The sequence below is a fragment of the Sorex fumeus genome, unplaced genomic scaffold, assembly GCF_029834395.1.
Source record: "Sorex fumeus unplaced genomic scaffold, SorFum_2.1 ptg000072l, whole genome shotgun sequence".
NCBI lineage: Eukaryota > Metazoa > Chordata > Mammalia > Eulipotyphla > Soricidae > Sorex > Sorex fumeus.
In genome coordinates, this window is record NW_026606129.1 from 55,229,047 (window position 1) to 55,250,590 (window position 21,544).

The following is a 21,544-nucleotide window of genomic DNA, read 5'->3' on the forward strand; positions in this document are numbered from 1 at the left end:
CCTTTACCTGTGAAGGTTTTTGAATGTGCTCCAGTTGTTTATTTTTTTTATTTTTTTTTTCCCTTTATTTTATTTTATTTTTTTTAAAGTTGTAGATTTACAATTTTTTGTGCTTTGGTTTCAATTATACAATGATCAGATACCCATCCCTCCACCAGTGCCCATTTTCCACCACCATGGATAATATCCCTCCCACCCCCATCCCCCCATCCCCCCGTCTCTGTGGCAGGGCAATCCCCTGTGTTCTCTCTCTCCTTTTGGGTGTTTTGGTCTGCAAAAGAGGCATTGAGTGGCAAACATGTTCAGTCCATAGTCTACTTTCGACATGCATCTCCCCTCCTGGGAGGATCCTCCAAACATCCTTTATTTGGTGCTCCCTTCTCTATCTGAATAGCCCTTTCCTCTAGGATACCCGGCTGGCCTCTAAGTTATGGAGTAATCCTCCTGGTGCTGATCTCAGCTATTCTTGGGTATTAATCTCATACTTTGTTACTTTATATCCCCCAGATGAATGCAATCTTTCTATGTCTATCCCTCTCTTTCTGACTCATTTCGCTTAGCATGATACTTTCCATATTGTACCACTTGTATGTAAATTTCATGACTTCATCTTTTCTAAGAGCTACATAGTACTCCATTGTGTAGATGTACCAAAGTTTCTTTAACCAGTCATCTGTTCTTGGGCATTCAGGTTTCTTCCAGTTTCTGGCTATTGTAAAGAGGGCTGCAATGAACAAACAAGTGCAGATGTCACTTCGACTATACATTTTTGCCTCTCTGGGATATATTCCCAGGAGTGGTATTGCTGGGTCAAATGGGAGCTCAATTTCTAATTTTTTGAGAATCGTCCATACTGTTTTCCAGAAGGGCTGAACCAGTGGACATTCCCACCAACAGTGAAGGAGTGTCCCTTTCTCGCCACATCCACGCCAGCATCGGTTGCTTTTGTTCTTTTTGATGTGGGCCAGTCTCTGAGGTGTGAGATGGTATCTCATTGTGGTTTTGATCTGCATCTCCCTGATGATTAATGATGTAGAGCATTTTCTCATGTGCTTTTTTGCCATTCGGATTTCTTCTTTGAGAAAGTTTCTGTTCATTTCATTGCCCCATTTTTGGATGGGGTTGGATGTTTTCTTCTTGTGGAGTTTAACCAGTATTTTGTATATCCTGGATATCAACCCCTTGTCAGATGTGTATTCGGTGAATATCCTTTCCCATTCTGTAGACTGTCTTTGTATTTTGGTCACTGTTTCTTTGGAGGTGCAGAAGCTTCTTAGTTTAAGATAGTCCCATTTATCTATCTCTGTTTTCACTTGCTCGGCCAGTGGCGTGGCATCTTTGAAGATACCATTAGCTTCAATGTCATGGAGAGTTTTGCCAACTTTATCTTCAATGTACCTTATGGTTTCTGGTCTGATGTTGAGGTCTTTAATCCATTTTGATCTTACTTTTGTACATGGTGTTAGGCAGAGTTCTGAGCCTATTTTTTTGCATGTAGCCATCCAGTGATGCCAACACAATTTATTAAAGAGGCTTTCCTTACTCCACTTCACATTACTTGCACCTTTATCAAAGATTAGATGAGCATATGATTGAGGAGAGACGTCAGTGTATTCAACCCTGTTCCATTGGTCTGCAGTTCTGCCTTTGTTCCAGTACCATGCTGTTTTAATTATTACTGCTTTGTAGTACAGTTTGAAGTTCGGGAGGTTGATTCCTCCCATTTTCTTTTTCCCAAGAATTGCTTTAGCTATTCGTGGGGGCTTATTGTTCCATATAAATTTCAAGAGTGTTTGCTCCATTTCTTTGAAGAATGTCATGGGTATCCTTATAGGGATTGCATTGAATTTATACAATGCTTTCGGTAGTATTGCCATTTTGACAATGTTAAGTCTCCCGACCCATGAGCAGGGGATATCTTTCCATTTCCTCATGTCCTCTTTTATTTCCTGAAGTAGCGTTTTGTAGTTTTCTTTGTACAGGTCCTTTACTTCCTTAGTTAAGCTGATTCCTAGGTACTTGATTTTCTGGGGCACAATTGTGAATGGGATTGTTTTTTTCATGTTGCTTTCTTCTCTCTCACTGTTTGCGTATAGGAAAGCCATGGACTTTTGGGTATTGATTTTATAACCTGCAACTTTACTATACGAGTCTATTGTTTCTAAGAGTTTTTTGGTGGAAGTTATTGGGTTCTCTAAGTAGAGTATCATATCATCTGCGAATAGTGAGAGCTTGATTTCTTCCTTTCCTACCTGAATGCCCTTAATATCTTTTTCCTGCTGAATCGCTGTTGCAAGTACTTCCAGTACTATATTGAACAGCAGTGGAGAGAGTGGGCATCCCTGTCTCGTCCCTGATCTTAGAGGGAAGGCTCTCAGTTTTTCCCCATTGAGGATGATGCTTGCTGTAGGCTTGTGGTAGATGGCTTTAATTATGTTGAGGAAGGTCCCCTCTATACCCATTTTGGCTAGGGTTTTCATCATAAAGGGGTGCTGGATCTTATCAAATGCTTTCTCTGCATCTATTGATATGATCATATGCTTTTTATCTTTTCTTTTGTTGATATGGTGGATTATGTTGATTGATTTCCGAATGTTGAACCATCCTTGCATCCCTGGGATGAATCCTACTTGGTCATGGTGTATGATCTTTTTGATGAGTAGTTGGATTCTATTTGCTAGTAGTTTGTTGAGGATCTTTGCATCTGTGTTCATCAGGGATATCGACCTGTAATTCTCTTTCTTTGTGGTATCTCTGTCTGCTTTTGGTATCAGTGTGATATTTGCTTCGTAGAAACTGTTTGGAAGTGTTTTTGATATTTCAATTTCGTGGAAAAGCTTAAAGAGCATTGGGAGTAAGTCCTCTTTAAAGATTTGGAAGAATTCACTAGTGAATCCATCCGGGCCAGGACTTTTGTGCTTGGGGAGACTTTTTATTACCATTTCAATTTCCTTGATGGTGATAGGTCTGTTCAGGTATTCCAGGTCTTCTTGGTTCAGCCTTGGGAGTCTGTAGGAGTCTAGGAATTTATCCATTTCCTCGAGGTTTTGATGTTCCGTGGCATAAAGCTTCTCAAAGTACTCCCTGAGGATCCTCTGAATTTCTGTGGTTTCTGTTGTAATGACCCCCTTTTCATTTCTGATTCGGTTTATTAGGGTTTTCTCTCTCCCTTTCTTTGTGAGTTTTGCTAGAGGCTTATCGATCTTGTTAATTTTCTCGAAGAACCAGCTCTTGGTTTCATTGATCTTTCGGATTGTTTTTTGGGTTTCCATCTCGTTAATCTCTGCTCTGAGTTTTATTATTTCCTTTCTCCTGTTCGGGTTGTGCTCCTTTTTTTGGTCCTTCTCCAAGCTCTTAAGCTGTGAGGTTAGGTTACTTATGTGTGCTCGCTCCTCCTTCCTGAGGAATGCTTGTAGAGCTATAAACTTTCCTCTTAACACAGCCTTTGCTGTGTCCCATAAGTTTTGGTAACTCGTGTTCTCATTTTCATTCGTTTCTAGGAATCTTTTGATTTCCTCTTTGATTTCCTGTCTAATCCACTCGTTGTTCAATAGTGCACTGTTTAATTTCCAGGTGTTTGATTTAGTTTTCTGTTTTTGTGTGTGATTTACTTCTAATTTCAGCGCATTATGGTCTGAGAAGATTGTTGATACAATCTCTACCTTCTTAATTTTATGGAGGCATGTTTTGTGGCTCAGCATGTGGTCTATCTTGGAGAATGTTCCATGTACGCTTGAGAAGAATGTGTATTCAGCTTTTTGTGGATGAAGTGTCCTGTATATATCTACTAAGTCCCTTTCTTCCATTGTTTCCCTCAAATGAAGTATGTCCTTGCTAAGCTTGAGTCTGGTTGATCTATCAAGAGGTGACAAAGCAGTGTTGAAGTCTCCCACTAGTATTGTGTTGCTATTGATGTCTTTTTCCAAATCTATGAGTAGTTGTTTTAAGTACTTTGCTGGTCTCTCATTAGGTGCATATACATTTATTATTGTAAGTTCTTCCTGTTGTACAGATCCTCTGATCAATAAGTAATGGCCTTCACTGTCTCTTATGACCTTCCTCACTCTGAAATCAATGTGGTCTGATATAAGGATGGCTACCCCAGCTTTTTTATGGGAGCTGTTTGCCTGTAGGATTGTTTTCCAGCCTTTGACTCTGAGTCTGTGTTTGCTTTGACTATTGAGATGCGTTTCTTGCAGGCAGCAGAATGTTGGGCTCAATTCTCCAATCCATCCTGCCACTCTATGTCTTCTAACCGGTGCGTTTAGCCCATTGACATTGAGAGAGATTATTGTTATGGGATTTTGTCCCATTGTTATGTTAAAATTGGGTGTATTTGAGGGGCCTTTCTTGCCTTAAAGTAGCCCATTTAGTTGTTCTTGTAACCATGGTTTTGAGTCTATGAAGTTCCTGAGCTGTTGTTTGTCTGTGAAGCTGTGTGTTGTTCCTTCTATTATGAATGAGAGTCTTGCTGGGAAAAGTATTTTGGGGGAGGCATTTATTTCATTGAGTTTTTTTACTATGTCCCACCACTGTTTTCGGGCCATGAGGGTTTCATCAGAAAAATCAGCTGTGAATTTTAAGGATAAAAATATGGAACGCTTCACGAATTTGCGTGTCATCCTTGCGCAGGGGCCATGCTAATCTTCTCTGTATCGTTCCAATTTTAGTATATGTGCTGCCGAAGCGAGCACTCCAGTTGTTTATTTTTGTTTTTTATCTTCCTTAGCTTTAGAGACAAATCCCCCTAAAGCTCTAAAAAGCTTGAGTTAAAGAGCTTACTAAGATTCATTTTATGTATTTTATCTTTTCCACTTCAAACATTAAAAATCTTTAATATATTTTGAGTTAGATTTTTTATAGGGGTAAGGGGCTGGAGCGATAGCACAGCGGGTAGGGCGTTCGCCTTACAAGCGGCCAACATGGCCGACCCGAGTTCGATTCCTCCGCCCCTCTCGGAGAGCCCGGCAAGCTACCGAGAGTATTCGATATGCCAGACACAGTAACAACAAAGTCTCCAATGGAGACGTTACTGGGCCCGCTCGAGCAAATCGATGATCAACGGGAGGGCCTTAACCTTAACTTTTGTGTATGACTGTCCAGTTTTCAGATACCATATATTGAAGAGACTCTTTAAAGATCTTTTTTTAAAAAAAATATAATACATTATTTTATAGTATAATAATAAATTATAGATTTCATTATCTGAAATCTCCTACTTAGTAGATAATATGATTTTCTTTTGAATTCTTTAGTGGTAAATCAAGGCTTCCATGTAGATTGTCCGGTGAAAAATAAAGTAAGAGTGATAGTCTTCCTCAACTTTGTTTTTTTGATGGGGGAAGGAAGAGGGGCAGCCAGTGGTGTCAGAACTTACTTCTGGCTCTTCTCAGGGATCATTTCTAGTAGTGCTCTAGGGAGCACTACTAAATGATGCCAGGGACCTAACCAGGTTGGCCACATGCAAGGCAAGCACTATCTCTCCAGTCCCTTATTTAACTTTTTGATAAGGTAAATATTTAGTTTAATAGGCTTCCTTAAAGTTTAGTTTTAACTCCTGTTATTTGGACTTGAGGTAAAGGTAAGGTAAAGGCCCTCCCATTGATCATCGATTTGCTCGAGCGGGCCCAGTAACGTCTCCATTGGAGACTTTGTTGTTACTGTGTCTGGCATATCGAATACTCTCAGTAGCTTGCCGGGCTTGAGATGCCTGATAAAATTAGTGGATATAAAATTTGTGCTTCCAAACTCTAGAAAGCTAAGAAAGACAGTGGTCAAAATGTACATGACTGCATTTCAGCATGTGTCTGTCTTTCAGATCCGAACTAGGACATACATAGGACACTAGTTAATGTATGGTCTTCCATTTGTAGGATGCTCTATAGCAAACCTTATTTATTGTGTCAAAATCAGTGCTGATCATCTCTTCTCTTTGAACCTGCTACCAAAGAGAAGATTATATGGGACTCAGTTTAGATATCCACACTACCCAACTCTCGAGAAACCAAGACTCCAGAATTCTTGCTGGCAACTTTGGATGGTAGCAGAGGCCAACCAAGCACATTCTATTTTTTGCTTTTTGTCCTACCACCCTGTACTGCCAAGGTTACAGGAAGTACAAACTCCTATTCCAGTGTTTTCCTAGCCTCGGCTTCCAGCACTTGCTTTGCCTGCAACCTGGACAGCTGTATGTAAAGATAAAGATGCATTTCAGATAAGTATGATTAAAGGTAATTAGTGAGCTCGTGTGGCTGATGGAATAAACATACAGATGCTGGTTGATATAAAGCTAATGAAAGAAACAAAAGGATCAAGAAACAAGGCAGCTTAGGAAGCCTGGCCAAAGCATCACACTGACACGTTGTTTTACTTAGATCTTTTGATTGGCTACTTTTGTCCCTGCCCAAGAATATAAATTGAAATCAAATTCAAATTTATGTTTGATTGTTTACTCATGTAACACATAAATGAGTGTTTTATGCATTTCTTCTCAGTGAATTTTTATTTGTTTTTGTGCCTTTATTATAGCATAATACTCCAATTTAGTAATATATGACAATGTGTTTTTCATATTTCCAAGTTATAGCTAAGTGTAGATATATTGTGATACAATAATGAGTCTATGTTTGTTTTCTTTTCTCTTTAAGTTTTGTTCTGTGTTAACTATTTGATTTTTGGAATTGTTCTGGTAAATGTAGTTGTCTCAGGCACAACTTACCTTGGAACCCATCGTTACCTTGAAACAGATTGTTACCTTGGAACAGATCTCAAACATTAGGACTCCTTTTCATAATTCTAGTCTTTATCCCAACCAGTTTAATTCAGAATAGTGACCCTGTTGAAAGCATGCAATCTGAAGTAAAAATATCTCAGCTTCACATGCTACTTCTATTTGCTTGTTATCTTGATTGAGTTATTGAATCACTCTTATTTTGAATGGCTTTGTTTTAACAAAGGCCCCAACTGCTTGTTTGTATGGAAGGACTAAATAATAATAGTATCATTATTATTATTATTATTATCATTATTATTATTATTTTAAGAATCGTAGAAATTGGAGAGAGTATGGGAGGTAATATGCTTGCCTTGTTGATTGAACCCTGTTTAATCCCAGACACAGCATATGCTTCTCCAAGTACCATATGGGGTCACTCCTGAGCACAAAGCCAGGAATAACCCCTGATCTTGCTGGGTATGGACCAACACCCACACCCACCGCAGCCTCCTGCCCTGAGCAAGAAATATAATCTTAGCAAAGACCATCTTGCACATAACAACACACATTAGCTAGAATCCTGTTATTTTATCTGCTTAAAATGTATCAAGTAGGAACTGAGTATATCTGTTTGTGTTAATTCCTTTGCTACAGAAATAACTGAGTAAAATGTCATTTTGCTTAGGTGACAGCATTACCATCTCTTAGGATGATAATGGGTGCCTGAATATGCCTTGAATCTGTTGCAGTCTAAGTGAATTTGTGCTCTACATAGCCATGCTAACCATCAAAATAGTCCCACAAATGAAAGAAAATTGTTTATGCCATATGATGGCAACTTTCATGCAGGACTTTTGTTAACAAAATAAAGAGTCTCAGAGTTGACTTCCATAGAGCTTCTATCCAGATTTCTAGCAGGCAATTTCCTATTCTGGCGCAGTTGAAAAGTCTCTCCCTTTCATTCAATCCAAAAACAAAAACAAAAATAACCCACCTCAGGCAACCTACTATGTGCTATGCTGTTGTTTTCAAAGACTTACCTATGATCTTTCCTTTGTCAGTCCATTGTTGGTAGGAGGCCTTTACCCCAGCCTGGTGTAATTAGAGAGAGCATGTAGTCATTTCCCCAGGGCTGTTTAGCTTTCATCATGAAGCATGACTATCAGAGTTTGGAGGTTGATAGGAGTGGAAACATTTGTGTTCAACAAGCAGGCTCCTTCATGTGTTGTCAACATTTCATTTGTGATTCTAATGAAGGCCAAGGAGAAAATAAACTCAGTGTATGGCTTTCCCCTGCTGCAGCTGATGTTTATACATTTCTATCCATGGCCTCCAGTTGCTCCTACCACAAAGGCATTTGGAAATGCAGCTGTGTGCTTTGGCTGTTTGTGAAGAATGAAGATAGTAAAATCTTTCCGAGATAGGCAGCATAGGTGTTCACTTCTAAGACATGGGAATCTATATTGATGCTTTAAGTTTCCTTGAGAGTGAGAAGAAACCTCTGTTAAAAAAATGTAAATGTTATTCACTAACTCTCACTCTTGATCTCTGTCTCATCTCCTGTTATTACTGGATAGCTCTCTGAAAATACGCTCTAGATGTCATTGTGTATTATTCACTTTTTAAGAAGACATCTATTGTGTCCCTTACCCATTACACTCTGTGTTTGAGATAGATACAGAAAAATAAATATTCCTAAAGTTCAAATCCTCCAGCCTAATAAGGAGACAGATATTCCTGATGCTATCGCACAGCAAGTGGAGGCACATGGTACTTCAATCAGGGAATGTTAAACGGAAGGTTGGAGAGATCGTCTATATGGATATTATAATCATGCTGAAATCTGAAGGATTGGGTTAGAATTTACTACAAGAGTGGGAAGGGTCAAGCATTTTTCAAAGTTCATATATGGCGTACTGAAGGCTGAGTGACCAGTGAGAAGATTTGGTCCTAGGAGCAACTGAAAGGCCAGCAACACCACAAATTAGAAAGAAGAGGGGACCGTTTAGGCAAAGAGACATAGGAAAAGAGAAAAGATTGGTGTTTGCTACCTCTGTCTCCCATCTTCCATTATCTTCCATTATCAAATGACTACATGCTCTCTCTATTAATATTGAAAAGTTTTCTCTCTCACACAGGCACATGCACATGTGACATGCACACACTCATATACACATACACACACACACACACACACACACACACACACACACCTTTGCAAGAATGCTGCTATCTGGTATTGGGGTGGGATTAGGTACTTTCCATGCATACTGGTATCACATATTTTGGGGGTGCCCTTACTTCCAGGGGCTGTCCTTTAGCAGCCCTTCTACCTTGAGAGCTGTCCTCTGCTTCTTGTGGTTGAATGGGGGAACAGAGATGATTACAATTATGCAGACATTATGAAACTTCAATATTTATTTTGGAAACTCTGAGCTTCATTTTGTGATGGTGAAAAATCCATTCTGCACATGCATAAGGGGCAGTGGAATAAAGTGGCCCTTCCCCCCACAGAGGAGCCTAAGCCCAAGTAGATGAGGAAGTGAGGCCTGCTGGGGCAGAGGCTATATTGATAGGACAGAAGTTCTCTTCTGTGAGTCTATTTCTACGTGAGTGCAATTGTAATAGGCAGCTAACCATGGGTGGCAAGAAATGACCTTGCAAGCCATAGTTAGCTGCTTTGTAGGCCCAGGTTATCTGATCCACGAGCACCAGGCAACCTACCATGGTCTCAGAATTCTTTCCAGTCCAGTGCTAAAGCAGCCAACCTGTGGTACCAAGCTACTGTTTGCTGTGGCTGAAGTAGATACTCTTGAAATTCTGAAAATAAATCTGGAATTAAGGGCCAAGTGCCATATCGTGAGTAGAGGCTTTGAATCATGCCCGAGGAAACTACTAAAAGTACCCACCCGTACCACCAACTTCTACATTTTGATGTAAACTTTGTGTTTTCTTATTGTCCTATAAACATGATAAATTTTATACAATGACAAGAAATAAATAAACAATTGCACTCACATAGAAATAGACTCACAGAAGAGAACTTCTGTCCTATCAATATAGCCTCTGCCCCAGCAGGCCTCACTTCCTCATCTACTTGGGCTTAGGCTCCTCTGTGGGGGGAAGGGCCACTTTATTCCACTGCCCCTTATGCATGTGCAGAATGGATTCTTCACCATCACAAAATGAAGCTCAGAGTTTCCAAAATAAATATTGAAGTTTTTTACAGTAATCTTAAAAACTTGAAACTTGGGGACTAGGGAGATAACACAGGGGTTTAAAGTACTTGCATCTGACCCCACTTGACTTGTTGCATGAACCCCTAAAGTAAAACCAGGTGTAACCCTCAAGGCCCTCAAAGCATCATGAGGTTACCTTGGGGGATCCCTGGCATTGCAGGGTCCTGGCAGAACTGCACACTGACTTGAACTACTGACCAGGTTGGTTGAGAATTGTCATTAGTGGTGCCAGAACTGCTGAACATTGCTTGGAAAGTCCACCTCTGTCCCCAATTCTCCCAAAAGAGAAAGGCAAAATTTTAGAGAATGTTAAGAAAATAGTTTAATTGTGGTCTGTGCATTTGCAGTGCACCAGCCCCTCCCCCTCCCCCCACTCCCTGCATTTGCACTAGAAATGTGATTCCAGAGACTGTAGGGGTGGCATCAGCATTCTGAGGATATGCGTTTGAGCACATGGACGTCAAGCATCAACCCCTGCTCCCAATGATTGTCAAGGGGTTTCTGGAGGTGGTGGGTCAACTGTGAGCTGCACCTTTCACTGATCCTCTTTCAGAGCATACCCAGGAGTTTAGGGAAATAACGGGCCAGTCCAGAAGTCAATCAGAAAGGTGGCAAATGTTGAACCCCAAACTGGGACCAAGAGAAAATTCTTACTCCGTGCTCTGTTCTCTATGTTTCCTTCTGATTTGGGGTGACAGGGCACTGTGAACTCACAACATGTTCTTTGTTCATTTCTTCTTCTGCTTGAAAATGTGACAGTGCTGACTCGCATAGCAAGTCCCTGACTCCTAAGTGCTCTCAAATCCTCTAAAGCTCATAGAGCTCAAACCTAGGCACTTTATACAATTCTCACCATTATGTAACTCCTTCCCCCATTCCAAGAGTGCATTGATAATTTTCTACATTCGACTGACGTAAAAACTAAGTCTGGGGGAGGTAAAGTCTAATTCACGTTCAGTTTGTAAGGAAAGGAGTTGAGTCTTTATCTCACACCACCTAGCATCAAAACCTTTAATACTGTGCTTCTCTCTTTTTTTTGTTTTGTGTGGCATCCTGTTTTTTCCAGCCTGTTTCCTTCGTAGGGGGTATGAGGGCGACTTCTGAGAAATGACCCAGATAAAACAGTTGTTGGAGTTGGTTCAATAATCCTTACTCAGTAAGCCCCTTCCCCTCCATTTCCTTTGCTCACTGTTTCTCTGCACTGAGGGCCCTGAGTGAAGAGGAGAGCCTGCCATCTGTCTGCTGTGGCTGTGGGCTGGAGAAAGAGTTCTGGGGCTGGAGGTGAGGAACGCAGGGCATGCTGTGCACTGAGTTAGCGCTAATCTGGTCCATCCCCAGAACAGCACTATCAGTGAGATCTCGGACATATTTGTCATGGCTGCTCCCCTGTTCAGAAGCCACCCCTGCGGGCCCACCCTCTCTCTTCATTGCTGGGCAGGAAGGGGAGAACTCCCTTTGATGTGCAGACTGGTAGCGGAGAAGCATGGCATTTCCCAGACCTGTGCCTGCCCCTCCGCCCAGGCGGGTGTGTGGACAGCAATGTGCACAAGCCCCTTGGCCACACAGGCTTTAGAACTGCCAGACTCAAGACAGAGTCGGCCCTGGAAGAAAGTCAAAGTCGTAGGGCTGCTCTCTTCCCACGGAGGAATTTGAGGTCAGGGAGACAATGCCATGTCTTTGATCTGAGCTGATAAACCTCTGGAAAAGAGGGCAGAAGACAGAGAGGACGGAGCCCACTTGATAGCCATCAGACTGAGCAGCTGAACTTCCGTGGTGGAGAAAGAACCAGGCATTCACCGTCTTGCTTTTTCATCTTTGTCCACAACTTCATGCCCCAAGTGAAAGGCATTAGCCTGGAAAAAGAGCCACAGCATTTTGAGATCGATCCATAGTTTTAACATATAAGACTGGTAGCTCTTAGGAGACTGGAACAGTTTTCTCCTTCCCTTTCTTCGAAAGGGAAAGTTTTTGAGTCACGTATTCTGAATAGGAAATGTATGTCTTTGGGGGGTGGGGGGGCAGTGCAGTTTGGCTTCCCTTTAGTGTAGTATACTTTGTTATATTATAATACAGCTCGCCCCACTCAAATTACTGCCTGCTCCAGTGCCTAATGCTGTAAAATTAAACTATTCCTCACTGATATTTTATTAAGCCCCACCCGTATTTCAGACACAGACACCTCACCATGCTTAAGTCCGTATGTTTTATAAGCTGTCCAAGTGCTCTTCAACTGCCATGGATATGGGCCCCTGTCTCTACCTTTCTACTGGGCAGCGTATTCAAACCCAGTGGTGCAGGCGACTCCCACATTGTGGACTGCTAGAAGTCCTTGCCTCTGGTTCAGTGTGTGTGAATGCCTAAAAAAAAAAATTTTTTTTTAAGTTTGATGAAAAATTCTTTACCCAGACATCACTTCTATATCTGTTCTGTGCCTGATACTGTTTTCTTACCATCTTTTTCAGGGGTGGAGTTGGGGGTGGGGAAGGCTTGGGGTGTGTGTGGAATTTTTCTGAAACCCTTATGCTAAAATGGGTTTGCATTTAAGCACAATGAGTTCACCTCCCTAGCAGGGAGCCAAAGGTATCTGTATGTTTTCATTTTGAGAAATAAATGGATATAACCATAAATGCCGATCCTCTTAACAAGACTAACTTTGTCATTTAATAAGGGAGATTATTTCATAGATTTAAAACCAGTTAACACATTTAAAACTTGATAAGACAAGGCAATCCTGGTATGTTTCCTGTTCTCCAGTGATTAAAGCAAATCGAACGCTGGACGAGGGGAGGTTTTCCATGGTCCGAGTAATGCCGTGAATGTTTCTCCTGGTAATGCAATTAGGAAATATTGGCCCCAGTTAATGTAACTTAAACAAAACATGTTGTCCTCGTCAAACTTGTTCAAGTTGTTAAACAGGCAAAGCCTTGTCCAAAAAGTTAAAAAACAGGGGCATATAGTGTTTCCATGGAAACTCTGTTAAAATACTGATTTGTGGATATGATCATAATCAGCCCCATAATCTAATATGACTGAATTAAATGAAAAAGAATCTCAGTTATGAAGTCAGCCCCCTGTGTGAGAGTCTTCTTACACATGCAGAAAACATATGGATCCTGACGGACACTGTTTGCAAACTACTTATTGGCGCAGGCAGAGCTCCCAGACTCCAGTTTGGTCTGTCGGGGTTTGCCCCACCCCCGCTGTTCATTGTTCCTTATTTTCAGAATGCTGGGATTATGTGGGTGAGCCATACGTAGAGTCTTGATGACATTTGGACTTTTCAATATGTACTGTCCTCACAGTGCATCCCATATTGCTCCCATTGTCTTTTCTGACAAGAGAAAATGGCACAGCCTGTGAAAGGGCCGGGACCATTGCAAGAAGGAGCTTTACTCAAGTTATCGTTTCTTCCTGCTAATGGGCTCTTGCTAGAATTCTAGCTATGCAGCCTCAAATGAATGCCAATGACCTCCAGGGAAAAAGGGTCCGATGCAAGGACTGAGCTGAGTGTCCCTGGGATATGGACAGTGGCCTTTAGGCCCTGGACTGGCTTCCTTCCACCTGGGTCTCTGTGCAGTCTGCACCTGTCTGGGCTGTAGTAAAAATGGAAACTTTTTGCCATGGTCTGAACGTCCAGTTTGGCAAGGTTGTGGACAGCTGTCTTTCAGCAAACTGACTTTATTTATCTGGGCAGTGTTCCACCTGGGGATCACGGTTGGGATTTGTGGGGTCAGTTTCTCTCTTGCTAGTGTGTCCTCGCTCATATCCAGGCTTCAAAGCAGGTTTCCTTTGCTTTAGGCTCGTTTTCAAGAGTGGTGATGGCTTGTTCCCTTGCACTGAAATCCCAGAGCCTCTGCTGAAAGGCTCTGGGGGCAGGGAAGTGACAGGTGCCAAGCTATTCTCTGCTCATCTTATTTCTTATTTATGAGTAATAAGTAGCACTGTACTGTAGCACTGTCCTCCCATTGTTCATCAATTTGCTCGAGTGGGCACCAGTAACATCTCCATTGTGAGACTTGTTACTGTTTTTGGCATATTGAATATGCCACCGGTAGCTTGCCAGGCTTTGCCGTGCAGGTGGAATACTCTCAGTAGCTTGTCGGGCTGTCCAAGAGCGGCGGAGGAATCAAACCCAGGTCAGCCATGTGCAAGGCAAACGCCCTACCCGCTAGGCTATCGCTCCGGCCTGAATAATAAATATGTGATTATACATATGTATATGTATGTGTGTATGTGTGCGTGTGGGGGGGGAATGGCGGTAGGTACTGATGTAAAATATTCCTATTTGGAGTCTCCTGGTGGGTGAGTAAATTTAGGAACTCTAAAACCTTCTTAGGGTAAAAGTGTAAGTCTGCTGGGAGCAGGGCATATGAAAGGCTAGACTTCTTATCTGATAACCTGCAATTTTCATTTTCTCAGATAGGCCCCTTCTACCTCATGCAGACATTAGCATTTTTCAGTGCTGTGATTGATCCTTAATGCATGTACATCAGAATCCACAGGTTGGTGACAAGGACCAGTTCTCTGACATCTATGGCCTACCTTAGAATTTCTGAGAGGTCACAGTCTCATCATTCTTCCTCAAAGTCTCACCTTGAAGGTGATCAAGTAGGGTAGTTATTTCTTTGCCCAGATGCTGCCTTTTTTTTTTTTTTTGGCCCCTTTTCTTCCACCATAGGCATGGGTCTCTTTCCTGGGAACCTGTGAATGTCTGCAGAACACAGCCCATGCTGATAGGTAGATGGTGGCAGAGAGCAGTCTTTAAGAGACTCAGAGAACACTTCATGCTCTCCCTTTGATGAGCACTGTGACCTGCCAGTCACTTGCTATCTCCAAATGCCAGTGTCTCTCTTGACGCAACCCAATGAAACTTCCTCTGTCTTCTGCCAACCCTCCCTCACTTACACTTGTAGGTTGAAAGACTTGCCCTCACAGCTCCATTTTTATGTCCTAAGCTTCCCTCCTCTTTTTCTCAAGATGAACACTATCTGAGTGCATCTGAACATGGGGGTTCAGATGGTATGGGGTTTGCAGCATATCGAGAAAGAAGTCCTGGGCAGTCCAGCCAGGGGGAATACAGCTGAGCCGGGAGAGTGCCAGGTGGTGGTCCTCCTCACAAGAATGAAAGAGGGGTCTTGCTTTACTGCTCTAGCTCCAGTACCACTCTTGTTCCACAGCTCTTCCCAAACAGCCCGAGAATGTGTACTCAATCTAGCCATTATCACATTCTCTTTCTTCTAAGGCACCACAAATAGAAGTGAGAGCTTGTAAAGAATTAAAAAGCTATATTTGTTGGCACAGCTACAAAAAGCCTCTGTTCTTCAGACATCCACCCCAAGGTCGCATATATCCCTTCTTTCACCTCTGTTGTACCTATTATTTCTTACCTATCACTACAGGCTGCAGACTCAAGTCATTTCTCCAGGAGTCACAGAATTTGACTTAGGTACCCCATTTATACTTCTCTATCATCCTACCCCTGTGTTGAAGTTCTTCACCTTGGTTACTAGTTGGCTAATATCTGTGTATCTGTTTTACTGTCATGCATACATAATTTTTAAGAAATTTATTTAGAAAATTCTTCTCAGGTGAATATAATATACATATCCCATTTTCCTGGTTTTATTTTATTTATTTTTATTATTTTATTGATTGAAATTCTTTTTTTTTATTTCCAAGATTTTTTTTTATTGAATCACTGTGAGGTAGACTCTTACAAAGCTGTTCAGGGTCAGGTTTCAGTCATACAGTGTTCCAACGCTCATCCCTCTATCAGTGTTTCCAGGTTCCCTCCCACCCACACCCCACCCAAGGCCTACCTCTATGGCAGGCACTTTTGATTAAGATTCTGTGTTTTACAATACTATTGGTACTGTTTTCTCATGCACATAATTCTAATATCACACCCTTTACCAGTGTACCCATTTGCCTGTGTATCTTGAGAGATTTTTAAACCCTTTAAACATTTGAGCTATATCAATCAACGTCCTCCACTGTATCCCCAGCACAGATGAAACGTAGAAGGGATGAGTGGAAGGGAGAGGCAATGTGAGATGCTATTGACAGCATGGAAGAAGGTGAAGCCACTTAGAGGTCACCCTTCTTGAGATCCCAAATTTTTTTTTTTTTGTGAAACACCATGAGGTACAGTTGTAGATTTACAATTTTTTGTGCTTGGGTTTGATTATACAATGATCAGATACCCATCCCTCCACCAGTGCCCATTTTCCACCACCATGGATAATATCCCCCCCACCCCCATCCCCCCATCCCCCCCTGCCTCTGTGGCAGGGCAATCCCCTGTGTTCTCTCTCTCCTTTTGGGTGTTGTGGTCTGCAAAAGAGGCATTGAGTGGCAAACATGTTCAGTCCATAGTCTACTTTCGACATGCATCTCCCCTCCTGGGAGGATCCTCCAAACACCCTTTATTTGGTGCTCCCTTCTCTATCTGAGCTGCCCTTTCCTCTAGAATGCCGGCTGGCCACTAAGCTATGGAGTAATCCTCCTGGTGCTGATCTCAGCTATTCTTGGGTATTAATCTCATATTTTGTTACTTTATATCCCCCAGATGAATGCAATCTTTCTATGTCTATCCCTCTCTTTCTGACTCATTTCGCTTAGCATGATACTTTCCATGTTGTACCACTTGTATGTAAATTTCATGACTTCATCTTTCCTAAGAGCTACATAGTACTCCATTGTGTAGATGTACCAAAGTTTCTTTAACCAGTCATCTGTTCTTGGGCATTCAGGTTTCTTCCAGTTTCTGGCTATTGTAAAGAGTGCTGCAATGGAGTTCCCAAATTTTTGACTAAACTAAGAGTAGTAGGTTTTCCCTGACCTGAGGCCTTGTTTCAGAATATCTAGCTCTGACAGGAGCCACTCACCTTCCTGGGAACTGACTCCACACAGATGAGGAGCAAATATTCTATCCAGCATTGGAAAAACAGGTAGCTTTGCTCTCTGCTGCACCAACTGAATAGAATCCAATCCCTTCTTAAACAGTGCAAATTAAGGCAGACTTGACAGGTAGGAATATTACTTTGGAAGTAGATGCAATTTATAAATAATTCCTGAGGCTTCTTTAGTTCCCCAAATGAGATTACCCAGAAGGCCCTGAGTTCTAGTGTGGATGATAAGTTGCAGCAATTGTAGTACTCTCTTGATACAAATGTCTAAGCATGGTTGAAAAGGCAAACTGCCTATCGCCAGCATGCATTTAGGATAATGGCAATCACCTGCAGAGCCCATTTAGGGGATTGGCAAAGCTGGTTTTGCCTCCGTTGAGCATCAATGATGGAGGAATGAACATTTTGTTATAGGAACAGTGACAGGGAGGGAGGAGTAAGTGGTAAGTCCAAGGGGAACTGTGGATCTGAGATGCTGTTGCTGCCAGAGGACGGTAAATCACTGAGTGTGGATGGATGTCCTCATTCATCTCCAATCCCCATGAGGTGAGTGGGCTTCCATTCTGGGTAATTTTACATTCCCAGAGCCAATAATGGTTGAGCACTCACATGTGCCAAACACTGCACTACATTGTCAGCTGACTTTCTTTGGGAGAGGAACTCCAAAGCATTGCTTGGGGGCCACTGGCACCTCTCCCAGCTAGAAGGCAATAACCATTTAGCACTTTGGCGCAGTAATGCTAGGATCCACCTGGACCACACCCTGAGGTGCCAGGGATCAAACCTGAGTCTTCACCGGGCATCACTGCAAGCCTTTAAGCTGCTTCCCAAATCTTTCATCATGGATTTTATAAGTGGAAAAGAGATTAAATGCTGAATTCTAACCTACTAATTGCTCTTTGCTGCCTCTCTGTGTTTTTAGTAGACTAAGGAACAGAAAGAGAATGGAATAATCTTACAGGAAGTGTTCAAACACACGTTTCTACATGATGTAGAAAGCAAAGAGCACAAAAGAGCATAGTTAGAGCTTGCAGAAGAAGGTGCAAGAAAGGCATCTAGAGACAGTCTCGGACACCAGTGCAGATGGAACTTTGCAGGAGCAAATGGGGCATTTCCCTAAATTTTACAGTTGATAGGCTAGTAGCATGGAACGAAGCACTCTGAATGCTCTGGGCAATGATCCTACTTATCATACAGAGATGGTGCAGATCTGGCAGTGTGCAAAAGACATCTTGGCTTGTCTGTACCCCATGAAAGTATGAGGTTCTGATTGTAAATGAGGACTCAGATCTACGAACAGAAATGGACAGTAGGTATTACAAGTATTAAGGTCTTGAATTGAGGAGAAATATAGTTCAGCAGTAGAGCACTTGCCTTGCGTGTGAAGCAATCAGGAGTTTAAAACCAATGAAGGGTGGCAAGATATAGTCATGAAATCCTGACGTTGAACTTGATTCTCACTTGGGAGCTTTTCCACATTTCATATCCATGAGCAATTGTGTTTGCATCTGTCTCTCGAGCTACAACCTCTGATTGGTAAACTAATCTAGAACCTCAGAAGTTGGAGTGGCAAATGTCACTGTGCTTCTCTTTATCATTTCAGGACAGATCTCCTAAAAAGGATTAAATCTAAGTTAAATGTCACCCATCAATACCCCAGAATTTGACCTTAAATTAAAATCATTTTCTATTTGTACCCTACACATCATACACACATATACCCTCCAGGTTGTCTTAGATGAGATAAGAAACATTTTCATGAGAAAGTTTAGGGATGGTGTGAACCTAAGATTCACTTCTGGTGGTTCCCAGTGTTCTCTCACGTTGAGTGATTTCCTCACTCTGTCACCTCTCACATCCTGCCTCGGTAAAAAGTGCTTGATTTTTTAGTTTGCAATTAGAAAAAAAATGAAAATAGTACTGAAATATTGGAGGCCTTTCTTGAGTTTGGAATGTTGCCTTCTTCATTATCTATGATATGGTTATCAAGAGCAAATAAAAGGCCTATGTGTGCTCAATTGGTCGTCACACCAATACCACCATTAGCTTCATGGACTGCCTTTATGCAGGTGCTTCTGTGACCAGGATCTATTCATGAAGCTAAATTTTCTCTCTACTCACAAGAGTCACTCCCCAAAGCTACAGTTGTATTTACCAGAGTATGTCCATTGCTGGTAATAAAAAAAAAAAATCAAAGTGGCAGATACAAAGTTAGAAAATTAAAAGAAAATATTGGATGAAAATTCATTGCCTTTGAAGTGAAATGACCAAAGCTATGCCAGGCTGCAGGTACAGCTGGATCCAGAACTTTGTTGAAATCAACAGTGTCCTGAGGCTTTTATTTCCCACGTGTCTTTGTGTGGATCCAGTTCTCAAGGAGACACAAAGTCACACTCCTTTTCAGGCTGTGGCCCCTAGTGCACAGCTGACTACTCTGGCAGATTAAGTGGAAAGAAGTTTCCTCTCTCCTCTAAGTTTTAATTTCGAGTCCATGGGCTGACTCTCACTGGCAGAGCTTGACGGCAGAGGAGGGAAGGATTCATCCCTGTGCCAGCAGGATGGGAGCAAATCCTAGATAAACGACCCTACACAAAACCCAGCTGGAGTTAGTATGACTTGGGCCTGTCTTTGAATCAGATCAAGCACTTTGCTAACACTCTTGAACCTCCGTAGTAAGTATACAAAAGAGTCCCATTCAATGACCCACCCTGCCGCTCCCACTCTAAACTCATTCAAATGCATCATCTTCTCCACCACCACATGGTATGCCCTGGGACCAGAGTTCTTTAGCAACAGCCTTCACAAATAGATAGATTTCTTATTTCAGGCTTAATTATCTTCTCAAGAAGCAAAAAGCAGCTTAATTATTCTCCCAAGGTAGTTGATTGGGGGAATCCAAGAAAACCCAGAAATCACTCTGAAGGGATGGCCTGCACAGAAATAACCATGTTCAGTGCCAGACTCATGCCTTGTGTGTTCTATCATCCTACCCAGAAGACTTTTGCAATGTGCATTTCTCTTGGAAATGGAGAACCCCGCCAAACTCATCTGGTGCTCTGCACTGCACTCTGGATAGAAGTAATTATTTTTATAAGGTATTATTCATGTCTAGTCTACCTGAGGGCCACCCCAAGTCATGTTTCTCTTGCTATTAAAAGCTTTATCAGGCACGCACAGTCTCTAGTAGTTTCCTTTAGGGGAAAAGAGAAAGATTCCTCTTGAAGTCTACCACCTCAAGCGGCAATTTGCTGCCCATTTCAGGGCCATGTTAAGTGGTTGGCACCTGAAAAAAGGGCAGCCTTTTTCTTTTAAGTGCAGCCGGAAAATGGGAGTCAGAAGTGAAAGTGGGGGACCGGGAGAAGTATTTCCATGCGGCCGGGGTAGCTTTCTTGTTTTGTTGTGATCTGACAAACTTCAACATGCTCAAGCAGTGTTTTGTCAAATTTCTTAAATGCTAAATGTGGCACTGGCCCAAATGAACGTAGATGTTATTTTAGTGCTAGAAGAGATTTATTTTAATGTACAGATGCAGCCACTACAAAGGCTCCTTTTAATCTACTGGAGGCTCTGTTTCTTGCTCTCTGACTTTGCAACGTCCCTCCTCATTCTAGGGAACTGGTGTATACCATGACATTGCCCAGCATGCCATTCTCTCCACTTCTCTCTCGAAGGCAGTGACGTGGCATAACAATAATTAGCATTAAGATGCTTTGCTCGACACACACACACACAGAGAGAGAGAGAGAGAAAGAGAGAGAGAGAGAGAGAGAGAGAGAGAGAGAGAGAGAGAGGCTGCCTTGCATTTTCCAGCTCACCCTGAATTCAGAGGCAAGGCTGCAGGAAAAAGAGAAAATGCCTCACCAGAAAAGCTAACTTGAGCTCAACTCCAGGCACAAGCCCAGCTGCCCAAGACAAGTGATTTCTTGAGCCCTGGGGGAGCTGTTTCTTTATTGCTAGCCTCTGAAATGGGAAATCCATCAGTTGAGCTGAACCTCAGATACCAATATCTTGCACCTAGATTGAGGCCAAAATAAACGGAAGGAAAGCAGAGAGGAAGCCATGACGACATGTGAGGCTTGGTCCCGCCAAATAAGTGTTTCCAAGGCAACAGGAAGGGAAGGGAACCATAGACAATATTGGGGGTGGGAGCAAAGGAGAGTAAACAGGGGGTATTTACTAGATTTAGGGGAAACTGAAGTAAGGATGCTTCTCAGGCATATTCCCCTCAAGACTCCTCTTTAGATTTGTTTACAATAGTCCCTTTTCTATAGTTAAATGAAATACATAGAAATTAGAACCTGTTCCTTTGAGTGCTGCCAGAAAAATAGAACTATAGGAAGCTCCAACTGTTATACCAAGAAATGAGAGTTATTTACAACAAGATAAATGTTAGTTCTTCCGTATGTTCTTGTTTGAGTGCACCCCCCAGGAGACAGAATGAAGCCCTCCGAGCATGCTCACGACTGATGCGTGGAAAAACTCTTTAAAGGCAGTGCTGCTGCAGTGATGCCTCAGCCCCAAAGGCAGTGTCTTGCAAATAGTCAAGTTGCTATGAAACAGAGCAACCTCATCCATGTCCCTTCAGGGACTCTCATGGCATTTTTAGAATATTCCACATGCATTTCTAGAATATTCCACATGCAGCACATATTCGGTATTTATATATAAAAACAAAGTTTGGT

At 42.1% G+C, this 21,544-nt stretch overlaps 1 protein-coding gene and 1 non-coding gene across 3 annotated transcripts in view; one reads left to right on the plus strand and one right to left on the minus strand.

Moving 5' to 3' along the window:
• CACNA2D3 (calcium voltage-gated channel auxiliary subunit alpha2delta 3) overlaps positions 1-21,544 on the plus strand; it is a 1,033,411-nt gene that overhangs the window by 872,856 nt on the left and 139,011 nt on the right. The window lies entirely within an intron of this gene.
• On the minus strand, positions 4,588-4,694 carry LOC130038020 (U6 spliceosomal RNA). Its single transcript, XR_008794574.1, has one exon. It is a non-coding gene; the product is annotated as a U6 spliceosomal RNA (small nuclear RNA).